Source organism: Oculina patagonica, chromosome 5 (assembly GCF_052425735.1).
Source record: "Oculina patagonica isolate OP01 chromosome 5, crgOcupat, whole genome shotgun sequence".
Lineage (NCBI taxonomy): Eukaryota > Metazoa > Cnidaria > Anthozoa > Scleractinia > Oculinidae > Oculina > Oculina patagonica.
The window spans coordinates 13,667,245-13,689,916 of NC_135762.1; positions in this window are offsets into that span (position 1 = coordinate 13,667,245).

Here is a 22,672-nt window from a genome sequence, read left to right on the forward strand (position 1 = left end):
AGGCGCATTGCAGTTTTATGGAGGTATTGTGCTCGTGCTTGCGGCAAGCCATATGAGGATGAATTGTTTTTCTCTTCGCTTAATTACTCCTTGCATCCTGCGCCGTGCACTCTAGGAAAAGACGATTTCAACTCTAAGTTGGTTATGAGCGAGGTTTCTCGAAAGATAGACCTCTCAATCGAGCCGACTAAAGTCAGCACTTCCGTTACGCTCGAGAATACAGGCGATTTATCTACTTGGCATTTTCATCTTGCTATCGAGCCATCTCTTGTGGATAAACTTGCATCGATTGGGTGCCTTCCTTCCCTCTTGCCACAGCTTTACAGAACGATGCAGGTGAAGTCTTGTAATAGATCTTCCGAAAAAATGCGGTTTTAACTGTCAACACGAGATGAAACCTTCTGCTTGGGAAATACCGCACGGCATTTTTGGACCTTGAGGGTGGGCGCTTATTCGAGGTGGGCGCTTATTTGAGGCTGGGCACTTATTAAATTTTCAGTATTTTCAGCAAATAGTTTATTTTGCAAGAAAAAAATGTATAATAACTAAACATGAAGGTGTACGAAAGCTGAATTTTAAATGTTCATTGAAAGTTTCTGTAAAAAAAAACTAAAAAAACTCGGTCTTCAACTTCAACAATAATCATTGTGCCCTCATTTTAGGGGTGTGGGGGTGGGCGCTTATTTACTTTTCATACCTACAGGGTGGGCGCTTTTTCGAGGTGGGCGTATATCTACATCTTGTTCTTGCAGACCATGCAACTTGAAATCGTAGACAAAACGGTGGCCCCCTAGGTCTTAGTTGCGTTTTTCTTTTCAATCAATAATTTTAATAAAGCCACGCGGGATGTTGGGAGAACACGAGAAAAGCTTGTAAATCGCGAGCCGTCAGGCGGTAAACCAATCACAGCGGCTGAAGAATAAATCACAGGTTCAGCTCCACACACAAAATCCACAAATCGACGCGACAAAAACGTTTAAAAGTTCTTTTAAAGCTATGAAAGTCATAAGAAGGAAAGGAAAAAGACAAACTGTCACGGTATAAAATGTATTCAACGATTTTAAAGTTCTTTGACGTGGAAATCTAGCAAATTGTGGCCGGAGTCATTTACCGCGAAAGTAAAAGCAAGTAAATAAAGACTGCACGAAAACTTTGCAAGTTTACAAACTTCACAGACTGACGAAGGTATTGAGAATAAAGGTTAGTTCCACAAACACTTCTTTAGAAATTTGTTCTGAATTTATTTATTCCGTATTCCTTTGTTTTCGCCGAATAACGAACTTGAGATAAAGCGGAATGAAGCGGAATCGTGAATCATGAATCATAGCTGTAAATGAATTCTTCCATCGATATTGAACGCTTGTGAATATAGAATGTAACAAAAATTAAACTGATGGGTCATTTTTCTAAATTTCTTAACAAATATGTTCCATAAATGGCCTGAAATCACATTTCTGAGCATCTTATTTTCAAAATTTCCTGGGGGACCACGTCCCCAGACCCCCCTATAGGAAAGCAATGGATACACGACTGTACCTTTGGCTTCACATCTTCATCCCGTTAATACTAACTTTACAGTGATCAAGTATGTTACCCACAGTTAATATTTAGAAATAATTTGATGACTGAAAATATTTTACATCGGCTTCCGGCATATTTCCGTGCCAGGAGAGTCTCCACTTCGGAAGGAGGCTCTGTTAGCAGGGAATCGGAATGCGCAACCAGCCTGTAAGTGAATAAATTTTGAAAGCTGGGTGAAAAGAATGAAAATGAATCATGAATATTGAATAAAATTTATAAATGAATCATGAATCATCGAGGTAAAATAAGACAGGAATCATGAATATCCAAAGTCCAATGATTCCGCTTCCACCCCCGAAACTCAGTGTGAGTTTCTGCCATCAAAATAATTCTAGTTCATCGCGACAAATTCGATCAGTTTTATTTCCTTTTTAATAACATTTCCGAGTTAATGTTGAATGTAACCATATTTTTCCAGTCCAGTGAAAGCGGACCTGTTTATTCTGTTACTTCTCACTCAGTCAGTGTTTGTCTCTGCGTTTTGTTTGTTTTTTCTCTACTAAGTGCCTTTGCTCAACTGTTGTGGGCGGGAAAATTCAATTTTGTGATCCCGTTTGTGATCCACCCTCAGTAAATTTTCATAATGATCATTTACGATAATCATATATCCCGCCGTTTTAACCAGGCATAACTAATCGATGACATCAATGACATCAATGAAATCAATGAATAATCAATAGGTAATCGATAGGTAATCAGTTGATTAGTCATTGATTATTGCCGATGATCAATGAGTAATCGATGACTAATCGATAGGCCACAAAATTTTTGGTTATCGATTAGTCATCGATTGCATCGATTTGTCATTGATTGCATTGATTAGTCATTGATTTCATTCATTACTCATCGATATCATCTCATTCCGGTGCGTGATGGTAACTGCTTATGCAGGCTATTTCCCTATAAAGCCGAAGCAGTTTCACTTTGCTTACAAACATCAAGCGAACAAAATTTATAACCACGTAGTCGATTCTTGTCAGCGCACTTGTTAGTTTTATTTTCAGACTGGTTGGTTCCTGTTCAGTTGATTTGTTATATTGGACAAAGAGTTGGGCTAAGTGAAATATTGCACAATTAAGAATCATCTCTTTTTGTGTTTAGCACTACACGTCTCGACATGCCGGCAGGTTATTTTTTGACCTTTTATGAAGGAGTAATTTTGTCAACAAGAACGCCAGTTATGAAGAAAATTATGCCTAACATAGTTAAAAAAATCACAAACGAAAAAAATGGTACACGAAACAAATAAAGTGTCTTTTGTGCGCAGTATAATAGTCGATGAGTAATCGATAACATCAATAGGTAATCAATCACATCAATGAGTAAACGATAGGCCACAAAATTTTTGGGCTTCGATTAGTCATCGATTACTCATTGATCATCGCCAATAATCAATAGTAGTAATGTACTACACTCTGAGGCAAATTTGCCTTAGAGATGTAGTACATCACTACTGCCCGCCGACTGGAACAAATATGGGGACAAAAATGGATTCAAATATTGGAATCAAATATTGGAATCAAAACTGAAATTCAAGCCATGGAAAATCAAAACTGAAATTCAAACCCTAGAAAACCAAGCCTGTAAAACCAAGCCTGTAAAACCAAGCCTAACTCAACCCTAGGTTCAAAATAAAAAAAAACTTCTTATACTCTTTTTTAAACTTTTTTTATACTGCGTTCGAATGGGATTGTCTTATATGGGTCCACTTGCTACCCAGACTGTACTCTTTTTTACATTGCTCACAAAACCATCGTGTATTTCGCATATAACGGGCTTTTGTGCGCCTTATAGCTTTCATTTTGTCTTCTTTGGTAAACCATCTCTGGTATCGGGCATTAACAATATTATCATTCCAAAACATCAATTGTTATATATTAATAACACAATATATTAATTTCTTATATCATTAATAGTGCGTTTAAACAAGCCTTGATATCATAACTGAAATATCAATCTGGAAAAACAAGCGAAGCCGAGTTTTATGCTGTTTTTATTATCATGGTAAATCTCTTGTACTGAATATCTGTTGTGAATTGTCTTCTAAAACGATTATGATTTTTGTTATTTTTGAATTCATTTTTTCTTTTTCAAGGTCGGATAATACACTGTTTAAATCATTGTAAATGTTACATAGGTATTTGCTTGTTTCATTTTCTTCATTTAATAATTTTGTTAATGGCTTGCAATGTCCATCTTCCTTTAGTTTTTTATCTAAATATACTAAAGTGTCTAAATTTTCATATACCAAATCTCCGAGTTTTGATAATTCTTTTAATGTTACGATATACTTCAGTCTGTTTATTGCGTCATCAGACATATTTTTGAATGTATTTGCTTTGAAACATATTTTCTTTAAATTTTCCATGTTTATTTTCATGTTTGTCATTTATCTATATATATAGTGTATGTTTTTATTTTTATGCGTTTTTTCATGAATCTCTTATACTCTTTTTTAAAAATCTTGCATCTTAGTGCGTTTAAATATGTTGTAAATCCTTGATTGGTATCCAACTATTAAATTCATCACTATAACCTTTCCACTTCACTAAAGCTTGTTTCTTCTTATAGTTCCGCCGAATTACTTTATCAATACGAAATACTTCTTGTTTTGCTTTCAATAGTTCGGACTCGTAAAAGCTACCTTGTATTTCTTCATTATTCAAATCTTTTAATTTATAAGTTATTGGATTAGTGTATTGGATCTTATCAACGATGAATATCTCTTCTGACCAATTAGGAGTATAGCCTTTGTCGAACACCTTTCGTTTATATTTAGATATTCGGACCTTATCACCAACCTTAAATTTGGGTATTGCTGATAATGGCTCCATATCACCGTATAGGTTAAGATATACAATTCCTTGATTTTTTTCCTTTGAAGCTTCTGTTGGTGTCATCTTTATTGAACTGTGTTTTGTATTATTGTATTCTTTTACCAGTATGGGTAGCATTTCAAGATACTGTGTGTTACCTTGAATAGTAAACTGTTTGTACATTTTATTTTTCAAAGTTCTATTAAATCTCTCAATAACAACAGCTTTACCTTCATTAAAAGTGGAATACATCTTAATATCATTTTGCTTTAGCCATTCCTTGAATGTTTTGTTATAAAATTCAGATCCCTGATCGACCCAGAGAAATTCAGGTTTACGTTTGTCATTAATGACAATATTGTTGAATGCGTTAGTTATTGATGTACCTTTCTTATCTTTCAATTGTATAGCCCAAGCGAATTTACTGAATACGTCAATTATAGTCAATAGATATTTATAACCTTTATTCCATTTTGAAAGTTTATCCATAAAAACTAAATCAGCAGACCATATGTCGTCAATTCCATTTGATATTACTCTTCTAGTTTTAAATTTTCGTCTGATTGGTTTATGTAACTCATCGGCTAATTGTTGAGACCAATCATTTTTACTCAACGCCGTTTTCCGTTTTTTGGCTTTTTAACACCGAGCCCTATTTTAGCCTTGGTTGCAATTACATTACGAGCGACAGTATGACCCCATTGACGTTGAGAATAAGGGGTAGAGTCGAGCTCTTGGATCATTTTTTGGTCAGCTTTATGCTTGCAACTTAGTTGTTTAGATTTTGCTTTATTTCCACAAACGCTGTATGCAATATCATGCCTCATCGCTATTTCATCCGTTCTGCCTGTCGGTTTTTGAAATATTTGAAGTATTTCACCTGTATTTGGATCATATTTCACTTGTTTTTCGAGAGGATTATAAGGACCCAAAAAGGCATAGCCATGGGGTACCCAGCCGGCTTTTGGTTTTGGCAATTTCCCAATCAATTTATGTATATCAAACACCCCTCTGTAACAGGCCTGGTGACATCTGATTTTCCACCAGGTTTTTAACCAAAATCGACCAGGGAAGTCAAATATCCACCAGGTTGATTACTTTTTTTCACCAGGTAAGGGTGATGATATAAGTCCTTTTAAGCATTCGCGTTATATGGCAAACGGGCCGTTTTGCGATCGCCGAGCGTTCTTCGTTCTATTACCACCACTAGATCCGCAATGTAATTGTCACAATGAGCCAATGAGTTATCATACTATTGACACTGTCAATACGCACTTGGACGTGAATCAGTCGCCGGGGTTGTATTCCTGAAATCTTCTGCAATTCTAGCACGTTGTTGTCGATCAGAGTATCATACACGGCACGCAATGCATGCAGAAGCGACCGTCTATTATATAAGGCGATGGACTGACGTTATCGCCTTAAAATGATTCCTCTAGATGCATGTTACTTTTCCAGTTCTTAGCAGGCCTATACGCATGATTTAAAACGACGGTTCTTCGGAGCGCCAAAGATCTGAAACGTGAACGCCGAAGATGTAACCTACTGGGGATCCAGAGGGCATGCCTCCCCTGGAAACTTTGAAAATTATACATGCAGAAATAACATTTCGTGAGTTTTGAAGGGAGTTTCATATGTAACTAGGCAGCTTAAAGTAAACTTAAAAAACACCATTATTTCTCGAACTTTTCAGTTAATACCAAAGCTCCGTATTTTTGTCCAGACAAAAACATATGCGAAAACTGAAACTGTGTATGCAATATTAATTCATAAACAACTATTTAAGAGTTCATATTTTTATACGGAAATTGATAACATAAACTAAAACCACTGTCAATCATCCATATTTGCAAAGAGTTTGAATTTACTGATATTAAAAGGCTAAAAGCTGAGCGTGATTCTATGCAGGTCGAAGAAAAACAGGCAAACCTGATGTTATGATCAAAAGCCATCTAGGGGGGTCAGGGGGTTTGCTCCCCCTGGGAAATTTTTATATTTGGGCCTTCTGAAATGGCTAGAAATTCATTTAAAAATGTTCATTTGGAGAAATTTATCAGTTTATACACTGATAAATTTAAAGTTAGTTAATAAATAAGATGCCCCACCCCCTACGTGTAGTTCAAAAATTACATAACCCACCCCTTTTCGAGGGCTCAAAAACCGTTGACCCACCCCCACCCCACCAGTCCCTAAATTTAAACGGTCCGTTTACCGTTAATGTTGCAAAATGTTCAAAATTCCGGCCCTTATTCGTTTTTCCATTTTCAGAAGGTCAAAGAATAAAGACGTCAAAATAGGAAAATCGTTTGCTTATATATTTTACAGGTCGAATAAATTGTCTCTTTTTCGGATTAAGCGAGCAAGGAAAAATACGTTATGATGACTGCAGTCCTCCAGCAAGGCATCAATAATTTCATGCAGGTGAAAGCTACGCAAAGTAATATTTAGACAGTACTTACAATTTGAGGCAGCTTAATTAAAATTTACCGTAATACGCCACTTGAATGATCTTGTATGTACTTGAATCGAACTTGAATAACTTTCGTATTTTTTGCATAACATTCTGTCGGCGGGCTACAATGCTTTAAACACGACATTTTATGCATCAAACGCCTCCCAAACTGTTGCCTGCGTGGCCGGCGTTCAAAGGGGAACGCCGGCCACGCAGGCTACCCAAACTGCTCAAGGCTGCTAAAGCGACGGGAAAAAAGCCCCTCAATACTCACCAAGAATTATGTCGGTTAAGCTGATAATCCTCTGCGTAGTTATTCGATAAAATGTTGTAGAAAGCTGGATCAAAAATACTTCTACACATTTATTTTGAGCCGCGCGGGCTGTTCAAATCGCTCTGAATTATTCACAAGTTCGTATTACATACAGAAAAGGATACAGATCTGTTTTTTCTTCATGACAGCAGACGTGCATGACAGCAGAACAAGCGACAAAAACAATAGAAAAAAAGTTAACAATTACTTTTTGCTATATTTACATCAAGTTATAGCTAAATAATAAATAATATTTTTGCCGCGCGTCGTTTTCTTTTGTTTATAAAGATTTTGGCTGATTTTTCCTGACCAGGTTAACACAATTCTTCACCAGGGAGAAATAAAATTGACCAGGGATTTTTTAGAAAACCACCAGGTACCAGGGAGGTCAAATTTCCACCAGGGAGGGCAAAATAACCCACCAGGTCGGGTTTCACCAGGTCTGTTACAGAGGGGTGTTATCAAGAGCGCCTCCTTTAATAAATTTGCTTTTTTTCTTCCTGCATATTTGACAAACTGATTTTTCCATAAGCCGACCATTTTTAGCTTTTACCTTTTTAGAGTTTAATGATTTGGTTTGTTTTTTACACGATAGACAATACGATTGGCACATTATATATATTGATTAGATATTTAATCGCAATAATGATTTATCCATTTTCCATTTTTATACTCACTGAAATTGCATTTTGGGTCGAGATTTTCATTTTTATATGCACCAGCAGGCTTCCAAAAATTAGATGTCTGAATTCCGCTTTTTTTATTAAATATACCTTTAGCAAAGTCACCGCGCCAATATTTTTTAAATAGATCTTTATCGGATCCCGTAACTGCCATGATACCCGATGCTAAGTCTTGAGCCTGTTGAAACCCTGGAATCTTTTCGCCGACCTTTTTGTTAATCGTTTCACCTACTCCACGCCCCTTTTTCTCACTAACAAAACGGGTTTTAGTGATACCACAAGAAACGCATTTCGATTTGAGTATTAAACGATTGTTTTTTGTTCTCATATATTTTTCAGAATTAGGAACTGAATTAGTTTTTTTATTTTTTCACGTACACAATACGATTTAGTCATTGTATATATATTACGTTACATATTTTTGAAATAATGTTGAATGAATTTTTCATTATTCATTGTGTCATATATGTCAAACACTTCTAATAAATTATAATACGAATTCCCCTTATTCATTTCGTTGAGAAAGTATAAAGAGAAGTATCCGCATGTGGTTGTATTTATATTCTGTATCTGATTGTTTTGATGTATCAATGTTAAATTCTTCTTTTTTGCGTGATCGACTATTTCTTGAAATGGATTCATACCAAAACTATCAAAATAATTGATTACCTTATCTTTTACATAAGTTGCAACCCAATGGCTACCGCTCATATAAGATGGTTCAAGATTGTAAATAAATAATGCTTGTCTATGGTTATGTGGTACTCTTTCATCCCTTGACAAAACATCACTGATTGGGATGCTTAAATATCTGCACCATTTTATTAGATCAAAATTACTCATCGGTATATTCTTATGGAATGTTGGCTTTCTTACTTTCTTTTTGGTTTTAAGATCTTTTTTTTTTTTGGAAGCACCAATCCGCCTTTAAGAAATTTATCATATTCAGCCCACGAACCAATAATTGGAGGACTCCTATAAGATAATGCATCTCTTTTAGTCGGTAGTTTGATTTTACCACCGTTTTTTGATCTTTGTTTCCTAATGATTTGTGGTGAATAATAAGGGTATTCTATTTGCATTCCTGTCCCTCCTTGAGGGGGAGTGACTTGAATTCCTTTTCCAATCACTTTTCGCATTTTACTTATTTGTGTTTTAGATAAACTCAATGTAATGCCTTTACCCTCACTTTTTACTTTATTATGCCGTGTTATTTGTCTTTTTGTAAGGTATAACTCAGTATTACCCTTCTTTTTGATCTGATGCTTATCAATCAATAAACTCACTTCACTTGAATTTTTGATTGCTCTGGCTAGCTTTTTCATTTGGCCTTCTGTTAAAGGAATATATGTTGAAATATATTTTGTGCTCATAGTCTTGCTCTATATATAATAGTGTTAGATTAAATATTACATAAAAATAAGTTCATTCCCAATTTTGTCAATTACAATTTTTTCTTCATAAAGAACTACAGCGTATATCATATAATCGTCAGTAGCTTGTACATTCAATCTGTAATGAAACAATAACTGTTTTGGATCATCAGTAACCGATTCCTTATGATTTCTTAAATCGAAATAGATAACAGGAAATAATTCAGAATAATTTTGTAAATTTAACTGAGTTCCTGTATTGTAGTCGTTGGTTCTGAATGCATATTCTTGAATGTCATTATATAATCTTGGTTTAAAATCACAATCATACTCTAGTTCTGGAGTAAAATATGAATTCCCAAGTTGCAATCGACAGGTAGATAGTGTACATGCATTATCACCCGCATTTATTTTAAAAGTATCAAAAATAAAGGGATTTTCTAATTCATTATTTGACTTGTTTCTTTGCAGATATACAAAAACATGTTTTGCATTTTTAATAGCTGGTGTAATTTGATATATCCCAGAAATAGCAGTTGTTGGTGATGAATGTTTAATAAATTCTCTTAAATATGTCCATTTTGTTGCTGTTAAAAAACTACTATTCACTAATTTTTGTCCTGCTGATGTAAAGTTCAAACGTGGTAACCATAACTGAAAATCTAGAACCACATATCGTGTTTCAGCACCCCCAACTCTGTAAATAAATTCTCTATCATCATTTAGTGTTATGTTTAGTTCGATTTGCATAGGTGGTATCATTTTATCTCGTAGTTCTTGAAAAATGGAAAACCTATTCAACGGAATACACGCATATACGTCTTTTGATTGTGCGCACAATTCACCTCTTTTAATTGCTCCTACTTTTGGGGCTGTTGTCAAATTTCCCACTAATACAGCTCTATCGTCGAGATACCAATTGAAATTGGTAGCTACTGTACGGCTATAGTCATCAGAAAATTCAAGCAATCCTTTTATGAAACAGATTTTATGCAGGTCATTACCATCGTAAGGTTTTTTACCTCCTGAAGTTATCATAATGTGATTTATAATACTGGAACTATCATTTATCGTTGACGTTAGCACAGGTGTTTCTAGAGCATTGACCGCAATGTTCGATGCTGCCATCAGCCTTTTTCTCAAGTTTATATTTCACGATAAAATACCCATTATACCAATCAAACCAACTAGACCTATCAGTCATATTGAATATATACCCTGTTTTTTCCTGATATAGCCCATTTGCAGGTCGAATAATGGGTGTTTGCAGATTGAATCGGAGATAATCAACTTTTTCAACATTTTCTATGCTTCTGAAACTCATTTATATTATTAGATTATATAATTTACTTCAATTGTGCTAATCGTTTCAAAATAAGATCCCCAGCTTTTTCACTTCTATTTAACACGGTTTTTAAACTTTTCTTTTGTACTTTGATTATTGGTGATTTATTGATATCTTTTATCATTTTTTTAGAATATTGTCCGATATTTGATAAATCATTAGTTATTAAACCTGATCCTTTATGGCGATATTGATATAAACCTTTTTTAGGGTTATAAAATTTTGACCATTCGTATACTCGATTCATTTTATATTATTAGTTTAGATTAATTCACCTCTTTGATAACGATATGAAACGCCGTATCGATTTCATTTAAATCAATGGGACGATTATACGAATCGGTTATATATATTCGGATTGAATCAATGCTATTTTTATTAATTGGAGAAAATTTCAATCTTCTCGGTTGAAGAGTGAAAGGAAATGACCTACGAATTCCTTGTGCTATAATACTAAAACAAAATAAAACGTCTCTTGATTCATCTGTCAAGGATCTTTTAGTCAAATCGCAATGAATACATATCATATCAACGCTCCTTGTTAAATCAGGTATTTTGTCACTTATATTACTCCCTGAAGTTAAAATTTTCTTTTCAAAACTCAGAATCAAATTAAAGTCTGATACAGATAGATCTAATTCATAATTTTGCTTTATGGTTATTATTGTTCTAAATAATGATAAATCAAACGTAACTGAAAATGGATAATCATCACCATCTTTACCAGTTGTATTTTTTAAAAAAGTATCAATGTCTGTATATGAAAACATTCCATTAGGAAATTCAATATTTTTAAAACTTGTATCACTACCAACGGTTTTTCGATATCTTATTTTATTGTTACCGAATGAGGCTGAAAGGTTATACCACGAATATGTCATACTGATTATTTCGTCTAGTGCCATTTCATAATTTTTATTTGGATCTAGGAATAGAGGCTGGTCAAGATAAATTGTAAAATCATGTGCTTTCTGATTATAATTATTGGCTTGTCTTTTCGCCCTGAATGAACTAAGTATTAAATGCTTTTCCATAATATATATTTAAATTAGATAAAATAGTTGTTATAAATTTTTTCATATAGACGATTTGTAATTCTTTTCACTCTTAACAGTTCATCCAATATTGTAATACCTTGGTTTTTTAATTCATAACTCGTATTCCCAGCGTTAATGCTTCCGCAAATTATATCCAATTTTTTAATAAGTTTTTCAGGGTCTCTGTAATAAATAGCCTTATAATTATGGGCTAGACCACTTCCATACCATTCATCGTCTTCTCTATCAGAATCAGGCGCTGTCTCCCTCCTAATACCCTCTATCTTATCAAATAATGCTTTTTCTATAGCTGGTTTTTTCTTATATTTAGTTTTATGGGGGGTCTTTTTTAATTTTTTTGATTTTTCCTGTAAATCCGAAGCTGAGAAAGGAACTTTGTTGTATTCCATTCTTTGCTTTTTTTGTCTAGTCAGTAACAGCTGATCTTCGATTCTATCAATTTTTTTTGTAAAATCTTCGGATAGTCCCGACAGCTCATCATATGACTTTCCTTCATATTTACCTGATTTGATAAAATTTTCACCACTTTTTGAGAGCTTCCCTAATAAAACGTTGACGCGACGCCTTTCTTCAGCTAGATTTTTGCGTTCATTATCTAATTTCTTTTGATCAGCCTTTTTGAAAGAGCTAGGTGTCCATTCTTTTCTCTTCCGTGTTGTTGATGGCTCAAAATCAGACATTTCACCTTCATCTTCTGTTTCATCTTCATCAATTGGTGGTGGTGGTTCAAAATTGGGCATTTCATCTTCATCAATTGGTGGTGGTGGTTCGAAATTGGGCATTTCATCACCCTCATCAATTGGTGGTGGTGGTTCAAAATTGGGCATTTATATTCATCAATTGGTGGGGTGGGAAAGAGGGATTTCATCACCCTCTCTTACCCCTTTATTTTCCAACTTTTTAGTTGCTTCAATTTGTGTGTCGAGACGAGATGTTACTGGTTTAAACATTTTTATGAATTTGATTTGTCCTAATTCATCTTGCAATTTTGAAGACATTATTTGATTATTAATATTCTTGATTTGATTCTCAACTTCCTCTTTTTGGTCAGCAATTTTTTGCCAAGCTAATAGACTCATTTATATATATATTAGTGTAGATTATTATCGGTCTTCCAGAAGTCTTTCATCAGTCTTTCATTAGTCTTCCAGAAGTCTTTCATCAGTCTTTCATCAGTCTTTCATTAGTCTTTCAGGCGTCTTTCATTAGTCTTTCAGGCGTCTTTCATATTATATAACTAAATAATATAAATGAAGATACCAAATTTAGACAGAAAATCATCAAATAAGCCCGAAAGAAAGTTATGCGATTTTATAAGCGAAGATTATAGAATGGTCGTAGTGGGAAGTAGCAATTGCGGTAAATCAAACCTAATGATGTTCATGTTGAGAAAACCGCTTGTCTTTTATGATAAAATATTTATTTTTACCCCTAATCAGCATCAAGATAAAATTCAAGATCTTATAAAGTTGATGCAGGAAATATCTGGTTTTGTAGGTTATGATGTGCTCGAAGTTGGTGGTGAAGATGATATAAAAAATACAAATGAGTATCAAGATGATAACAGAAAAGTTGTTATTTTTGACGATATGATGATTTCAAACAATAAAATTCAAGATAAAATAGCTAACCATTTTACTGATGGTCGACATCATAAGATTAGCCCTATATATCTGAGTCAAAGCTACTATGATGTTCCGCAAAAAATTCGGTTAAATTGCTCTCATATGATTCTATATCCACCCACGACAAAAAATAACCTCCAGATGATTGCTAGAGAAAATCTGATATCGCCGAATTTGTTTGATAAACTCAAAAAATATGAGTTTTTATTTCTTGACAAACAAAAAAATACCGTAAAAAAGAATTTCGACGAATCTATATTATAATCTAATATATTAACATAGATGGGTTACATTAATGACGAAAATGATTTTATATCAACTAAATATTCTCAAAGTGCAAAACCTGCAATTGGTTTTAAATTGACTAGCCATGGTAACTATTATATGGACAAAAAGAAAATATTCGGGTTAAAGACACAAGATGACGTTGCAGTGGATGCTGATTATGATTCATATGCAAAAGACTTGGGTAGTGCTATTAATAAGAGATATATTAATCAATTTTGTTTAAAAAAAAATAGAGATGAAACTACTTTTGATTGTGTTGGACTTTCACTTCAGAACACTGAAGCTTACTATGATGGGTTGTATAACGACTTATCAATACCGAATGTTGAATACGTAAAATTAGAAGACAATAAAGTCAAAGCAGAACTCAATAACAAACTCGCTGATAAAGCCGACCTTAGTACCAATAATGAACAAACGTTTAACAGCATTTTAAATGTACCTAATTTCGATCAAGGTTATAGCAATATGTCTAACGTGATGAATAAAGAATATATTGACTCCAGAGACGCGCTTAAAGCCGATAAAACATATGCCGACAATACATATTTGAAAAAAATCACTGGTACAGCTATGGCTAAAAGCATTCAAACAAAGGCTGATAAACAATACGTTGACAGCAAATTTGCAAACAAGTCTATAACTACAGCCCTAGCTTATAACCTTCATACTAAGCTTGATATCAACGGTAGTAAAAAAATGTTAGCTGATCTCGATATGAATGGCCATACCATTAATAATTTAAAAGAGCCGAAAAAGAATGCAGATGCTGTAAATAAATTGTATGTTGACAGTTCACATATTACCTCTATTGATAAAGGAAACGTTTTCAATAATATAATGATTGACAGTAATAATCAACTTAGTGAAGAGAATGATATAAAGTTAGGCAGTTTAATCGATCATCCGAATTCATACCATAAGATCAATACGAAAGTTGTAGACAGTAAGCTGGTACTTGACAGCAATAAAGGCTACTACTCAAGCAGATTAGGTATCAATGTATATAGTTTACCAATCAATCGATACACAATGGTTTTCGAGCTATTTTTTCCAGCTGAAATAGATCATGATAGTCTAGATATCGATATTGTATCATCAATCGACAACATCGACAAATCAACTACGCGAGTTTATGATGGATATAGTCGAACAATAGCACAAATTAATAAATATCAGCAACATCCTAATAATTATCTCTATGTTGATATCGTTTTAAAGATGAAATCAGGGAACGCATATGTCCCAAAATTACAAACATATATCGTGATTTATGGAATAAAAGGTTATCAGAGTAACGTTGATCCTAGGATATACGATCAGCTATATTATGTTGAAAATGATAGAATAGCTTTCAATGCATCAATTGATATGAAAACAAAGACTATTTATGGTATTAAACCAGCTACTACTAATGACCAAGCTGTTAATTATGAACAGTTAAAAAATTTTCGGGACAATTTGAAGTCTGATCTTGAATTAAAAATGGATAATAAAAGAAACATCAGCTATTACCATAAAATTTTCGAGTATTTTTATGATCTAACGGATCCATCTGAATTCATCATGTCAGATAGTAACGGTGCTGTAGTGTCTGGATTAAATGGCAATCTTGTCTTTAATCCCACAAAATTGTTAGAAGATTTTGATCCAAAAAACGGCTTTATGAGTGGTTTCGAAATTAATTTAAATGAAAATGTCACTGGATCCGATGACTGGACTATATATATGGCATTTAAATATGACTATAAGACCGGTGATAATAAAAGAATTAAAATAAACTTCGATAATGGGAGTAGTTTTCATTACCCATGGTTGAAAATAGAGTCTAATCAGTTATCACTCGATTATGATTTAGATGTATCTTATGAGGAAATTAGAGCTGCTTATATAGGTAAATATTTGAATCTCTGGTATACTAAAATAGGGAGTCAATTTCGGATCGGTATTTGTAACAACGGTATTAGTCTCGATAAAATTTTCTCGGGGTATACGCTGAACGCATCTAGCCTCCAAATTTCTTCAGGTTACTATATACAAAGAATCGGTTTTAGTAAAAATACATACCCGATAATTGGGCCATAAAGAGTATCATAAAATTCAATTTTTAGATAAAACAAAGGGTGTATTCTTCGAATAAATTATCTAACTCCAACGATTTTATCTAATTAAATTATATGAAAACAGTGAAATTGGTTAGCAATATTATTGATTCTATTGAGAGATTAATTCAAAACATAAGGAAGCTGTATTACACAATAAAGAACAAGCGCAATGGTAAAATGACAAAATGATAAAACAAAAAAATCATATATAACTAATATATATGACTGAACATCGAAAATGCATATTTACATGGAACCATATATCAAGCGAACTTACTGAAGAACAAATTATAGAATTGAAAGCTTATTATCAAACATATCATCGAAAATGTTGGGCTTACAAGCAGGCTGTTAAACGTTTCAAAAAATGGAAATTACTAGGTAACTCTTTGTCTATTCTCTTTGCATCCGGCTCCCTTTCATCAAGTATTGCTACAGGAGGTGTTAGTTTGGTTGCAATTAGTACAATAGCGCTTTTAATACAAGGCTGGATGCATCACCAAAATCTCGATTTAAAAATTCAAAATAGTACATATGCATATCAGAGCTACCAGCATTTACTCAACTCAATTAAAAACACGATGAGATGCGGTGATTTCAATCCGTCTAGCGTCATAATTTCAATGAAGAACATTGACGATTATGTGACGGATACCGGTCCGATAATCGACAAGTACCTACGAAAATATGATAAGAAATTTATTGGATGATCCGATTTATTTCGCCAAAATTTAATGACAAAATCTCATTCCAATACAATCGATAATAGGCTAACGTTTTCTTGCTTGTGCTAATTTTGATAAATTCACAAGGTAGATTCATCATCAAAAAAAGCTGTTTAATTATGAATTTGGTTGATATGAGTCTTTTTCTACCTTTGTTTACAACAGGAATAGCGCCGGATTCGATAATATCAAACACTTTATAAATTCGATTCCTTTGATCACGAGTCAATTGTACCCTATTTTTAATAGCATAAACTATTTAGAACATTCTCAATGTGATACTTCCGATGATATACCGATTTTCGGCGTATTCTATACATATTTTCATAAAAATCAATGTACTCACTGACATAATCATAACTATGAACCAAACCGCAATTTAGACAGACATCCATACCATTTATATTTTCTATATCCTGCTTACTACAGCATGGCTCAGCATCCTTGTTACCTTCTATCAATAGTTGATCGCATAAAGGGCATATAGGTTCTTTTAAAATTTTTAATTCATAGTGGATTTCAGAATTACAAACCATTATATATATATAACACACATAACTTCACGGCACAGCTGTTTTTGGCAGTAAATTTTAGAGTAAACTTTTTGAGTAAACTTTTTGAGTAAACTTTTGTGAAAAATTTTATGTAAACTTTTGAGAAAACTTTTTGAGTAAAATTTGTTGAAATATGATTGGTCAATAGAAATCACGTCATTAAAAACATTGTGGAACCATCTTTTACTCATTAATCATTTATAACTTATGGCTAAAACCGTAAACTGAATAATTATGTATTTAATGTTGATCCTTACGAGGCCTTCCACGTGTCTTTTCTGGTTTTTAGGTATACACTCTAAACGTACATGATTTTTGTCTTCATTTGATATGTCTGAAGATAGCATTTTAATAATACAAATATTTGTTTTAAGGATGCTCTGAATACAATACATTTTATTAATGAAGGCTATATCATTCGAGCTTTGATCAGATTCTAAAAGGTGTTTGATATTTAATGTTATATCAGTCATTCTATATATATATTAAAGAAAATAATTATCTGTTTATATCTAAACGCACTATATTAATATAATGACAAGTTATGTAACCATATATTGTATAAGACCAATTGTCGTTACACAGTATGTCATTATATTGTAATCGTTGTTGATGACAACCAATAATATTTTATTAACTGGTTATTTTTAAACGCACAATATATTTATAGTAAAAGATATAAAGAAATATCATTTATAGTATAAATAAAGAGAAAATGGGAGGAAATTTAAAGTATGATAACGACGCTGATAGAATAAAAGCTATCAAAAATTCAAAGACTAAGTATATGTTAAATAAACGATGGAAATGCGATATATGTGATTACGATAGTTCATTAGCAGCTAAATGGACACATTTGAAGTCAAAAAAACATATCAAAAATGCTGTTATCAAAGCTGGAATAGAAGATGATGATAGATTTGAAATAATTGATAATAACAATACACTATAAAACACTTTCATGCACTTTAACAATGACTAAATATATAAATATATCTAGTTATTCAAAAACATGAAATTAAAAAAATAAAAAAAAATAATTTTACTATAAGACACTTAAAGAAATAATAATTTCATATAGTATAGAAAATGGAAAAAAAAAATTTTAAAAACCCGCTAAAAACTCAAGATATGATCTCATCAGTACTCACATCTAAAAACGCTATTAAAAATAATATCTCTAATTATAATATGGAACAAAATACCATTGATCATAACAATAAACAATTTTTTATAAATAGTGTTGATAACACTCTTGGTGCTACTTCGGATGGAGATATACTCAATATTCCAAAAATGAAAGTAGTAAAACCGGCTATTGATAAAGATGGATATCCTTATATATATATCGCAGAAAAAGACTATGATAACCCTTATAATCTCAAGAAAAAGATATTAGTGAAAGACTTTATATTTAGAACATTTTATAACGAAATTCCTGATGATAAAGTCGTTGTAAATGAAAATGGTGACAAAAATAATAACAGTATTGGTAATTTAGTGTTGATTGATAGCATCACAAAGGCTGAACCCAAACTCGTAACCAAACCAAAACCCCAAAACAAACCAATAGTTGAACCAATAAAGAAACCAACAAACAAACCCAAACCCAAACCAAAAACTAAAACAATAAGCTTTATCAAAAAATTATCCAATGATTACCTAGCTGATGCTAAAAAAATGGGCTTTTCATGGATGGATTTGGTGAAAAAGAGTAGCAGACAAGCAGTGATTAACAAAGTACATAAATATCGAAACGATAAGACTTTGGATAAGGCTATACGGGACAAAAACGACAGTATAATACGTGATGCACAACTCAGTCAAATGGAAGATTCAATTAGAGAAGCTCACTTTAAACAGATGATGAACAAAATTAAACAACAACACAAGAAGCTGATTAGCAGTCAAAATCCAATTTCAAGAACTAAACTCACAAATGAATTTAATTTCGATGACAGCATTTATGATACAACATCCAATGACCAGCCTCTATTTAAAATAACTGAAATTGGAAATACCGAAAATAAAAAATTCAATGCTTACACTAATGAGTTCAAAATAAATGTACGTAAAAATGCTATAAGCAATAAAAATGAAATTTTTAGTGTTTTTGAAAAAATAGTTGAAATGGCAATAAAGAAAAGACAGTTAAAAGGTAATGACAGACTCAGATTGGTAATTTTAAATGATGAATTAAATAATCCTATATCAACAAAAATGATAAAAATTTCTGATTTCAAGTTAAATCAACTCTCAGACATAATCAATACTTTAGAATATAAAGAGATAGATTTAGAAAATTGCATAATAATTATTCAATCTGTCAAAATACCCAGTGGTAAAGGAAGATTATATTTATCAATACAAACAGTGAATAGAAAGCAATGTATTATCACCATAAAAAACACCGACTCAATATGCCTTGCTAGGGCCATTGTAACAGCTTATGCTAATTTACACCCTGAGAATTACACCACAACTCAGTTGAAAGATGGGTTCAATAAAAGCAGAAAACTACAAGAAATTCAAGCCAAAGAACTTCATAATAATGCTAATGTTGAAATTAACGATTATGGAAATTCTTTAGAAGATGTAAATAGCTTTGCATCACATTTAGATATTGAGATTAACATTATCGATTCTGAGCAGTTTAATGAAATCATATATACAGCTAATAATGGTAAAATTAACAAAATTTATTTATACAAAACACGGAATCATTTTGATGTCATAAAATCAATGACAGCTTTTCTAAATGTAGCATATTACTGTCATAGTTGCAAAAAAGCTTATACAAGACGTGATAAACATAAATGCCCCCAAAAATGCCTTTCTTGCTTTAAATATTTCCCAGACGGTAATAAATGCAATGGTAAAGACGTTACCTGTAAACACTGCAATCGTGTTTTTCATGGTAAAAGTTGCTTTAAAAACCATACAAGAAATCGATCGAAAAAAGATGATGATGATTCAGTGTGTAGCAGTGTAGCAAAATGTTTAAAATGCAATCAAATCATCCTTAAACCATATATTAAAATACATAAATGTGGTTACAAAATGTGTAATAATTGTAATAGCTATTGTGAAAGCAAACATAAATGTTTCATGAAAAAGATCAAGTGTAAGGGTGGAAATTGCATCAAAGATAACAAAAATCCTTGCAGATTAAATAAAAACATAAAACGAAAAGATTATTGCTACTCATGTAGAACGTATAATGAAAAATATTTATTTTTCGATTTCGAATGTACACAAAACACTGGAACACATGAAGTTAATTTAGCTATCGGCCATGATTTCAATGGTAATGAATCAATCTTCAATGATATTAATAGTTTTTGTAGTGGTATTCTTAATGAAAAATATAAAGGATACACACTTCTGGCTCACAATTCCAAAGGGTACGACTCCCATTTTATTCTTAAATGGTGTATTGATAATGGTTTTAAACCTTACTGTATTTACAATGGTGCAAAAATTATGATGATGGAAATTCCACAATTAAGAATCAAGATAATCGACAGCTTAAATTTTATTCAGCAACCATTATCATCGTTTCCTAAAACGTTTGGTTTAAACGAGCTGAAAAAAGGATATTTCCCACATTATTTCAACAAAATTTGTAATCAAAACTATATAGGAAAAATACCTTCTAAAAAGCATTATGGGTATAATCAAATGAAAACCCATGATAGACAAAAATTTTTACAATGGTATAATGATCGTGTTAATGAAAATTATGTTTTCGATTTCAAAAAAGAATTAATTGAATACTGTAGGTCAGATGTTGATATATTAAGAAGATGTATGTTAAAATTCAGACAAGATTTCATAAACCAAGAAAATATTGATCCACTAAAATACATCACAATAGCCGGTGTTTGTATGGCTATTTATAGAGGGAATTATATGCCTAAAAATACCATAGCTGTGATTGATAATGTTGTTCAAACAGAAAACCATAGTGCAGTTAGTATTGCATGGCTTGATTACATAAGTAATAAAAATAAAATTAAAATTCAACATGCCTTGGAAGGTGGTGAAAAAGTTATCAAATGCAACAATAACAAATTAAAAGTAGATGGTTTTTGTGCATCTACAAATACTATTTATGAATTTCAAGGTTGTTTCTGGCATGGTTGTCCACATTGTTACAAACCTGATGTAATCAATAATAAGAATCAATGTGATATGGGTACTTTATATAATAAAACACAAGTTAAAAATAACAAAATAACAACTGCTGGTTACAATCTCACTGAAATGTGGGAATGTAAATTAAAAAATGATAAATGTTTCCAAAAATATTATAAAAATGATTGGAATAGAGAAGTGGTTGGCCCACTAAACCCGAGAGATGCTTTCTTTGGTGGTCGAACAAATGCTACAAAGCTACTTTATAAATTCAAAGATGATGAATACGGAAAATACGTAGATTTTTGCTCCTTATATCCCACTGTCCAGTTCTATAAAAAATACCCCATTGGACACCCTATAAAAATTATATCACCAGAAAAATACGATAAAAAATGGTATGGACTAATAAAATGTAAAATTTTACCACCAAAAGGGTTATATCATCCTGTTTTACCAGTGAAAATCCAATGTGAAAAAGCTGAAAAGCTAATGTTCCCTCTGTGTATATCATGTGCAAAAACAAAGCAACAAGAAAGATGCCAACATAATGAAAATGAACGATCATTCATAGGCACATGGACAACCGATGAAGTCAACAAAGCCATTGAAAAAGGGTATAGAATTACAAAAATATATGAAGTTTGGCATTTTGAAAACTCATCCGACGATCTATTCAAGGGATATATAAAAAAATTTATGAAACTCAAACTTGAATCAACGAAATATAATTTTAAAAATAACAATGACGAGATGAATTTCAGAAATAAAGTCAAAAAGAATTTAGATATTGATTTAGGTGAATTAAATGAAAATTCAGGTTTACGAGCCATTGCAAAAATGTGTTTAAACTCACTTTGGGGGAAATTTGGTCAACGAAATAACATGAATCAGTGCAAATACGTAACTGATATAAATGAATTTTACCAAGTAGTTCTAGATGACACAATAGATAATTTAAACATGAATTTCATAAATGAAGAAATGGTGCAAATGAGCTACACTTACAAAGATCAGTTTGTTGATAACAGCTATAATACGAATATATATGTAGCATGTTTTACGACTAGCAGTGCACGGTTAATGTTGTATGAAAAACTTGACTATTTGGATAAACAGGTATTATATTTTGATACAGATAGTATTGTGTATATTGAATCCCAGAATGGTAAGACAATAGAAACAGGCGATATGCTAGGCGATTTAACAGATGAGTTAGGGGGTGAAGCTATAAATAATACATTCGTTTCTGGAGGTCCAAAGAATTACAGTTTCACATATGGAAATAATAAACAGAAATGTGTTATTAAAGGTTTCAGGTTAAACCATGAAAATTCCCAGATACTGAATCACGCAAATATGATTAAAATTGTAAAGAACGAAATCAAAGAACTCACATTAGTAAATGAAAATAAAATAACTAGACAGAATAAACAAATTGTAAACAAATATGAAGAAAAGGTATACACCTTTGGATATGACAAGCGCGCAATAAAATACATATCGGATAGCTGTATAGAAACATATCCTTATGGATATTAAAGACAAACTCATCTGTTTATCCTAGGTTATAATCTTAGGTTTTGATTTTCATTATGTCAACGAGGTTTGTTTTTA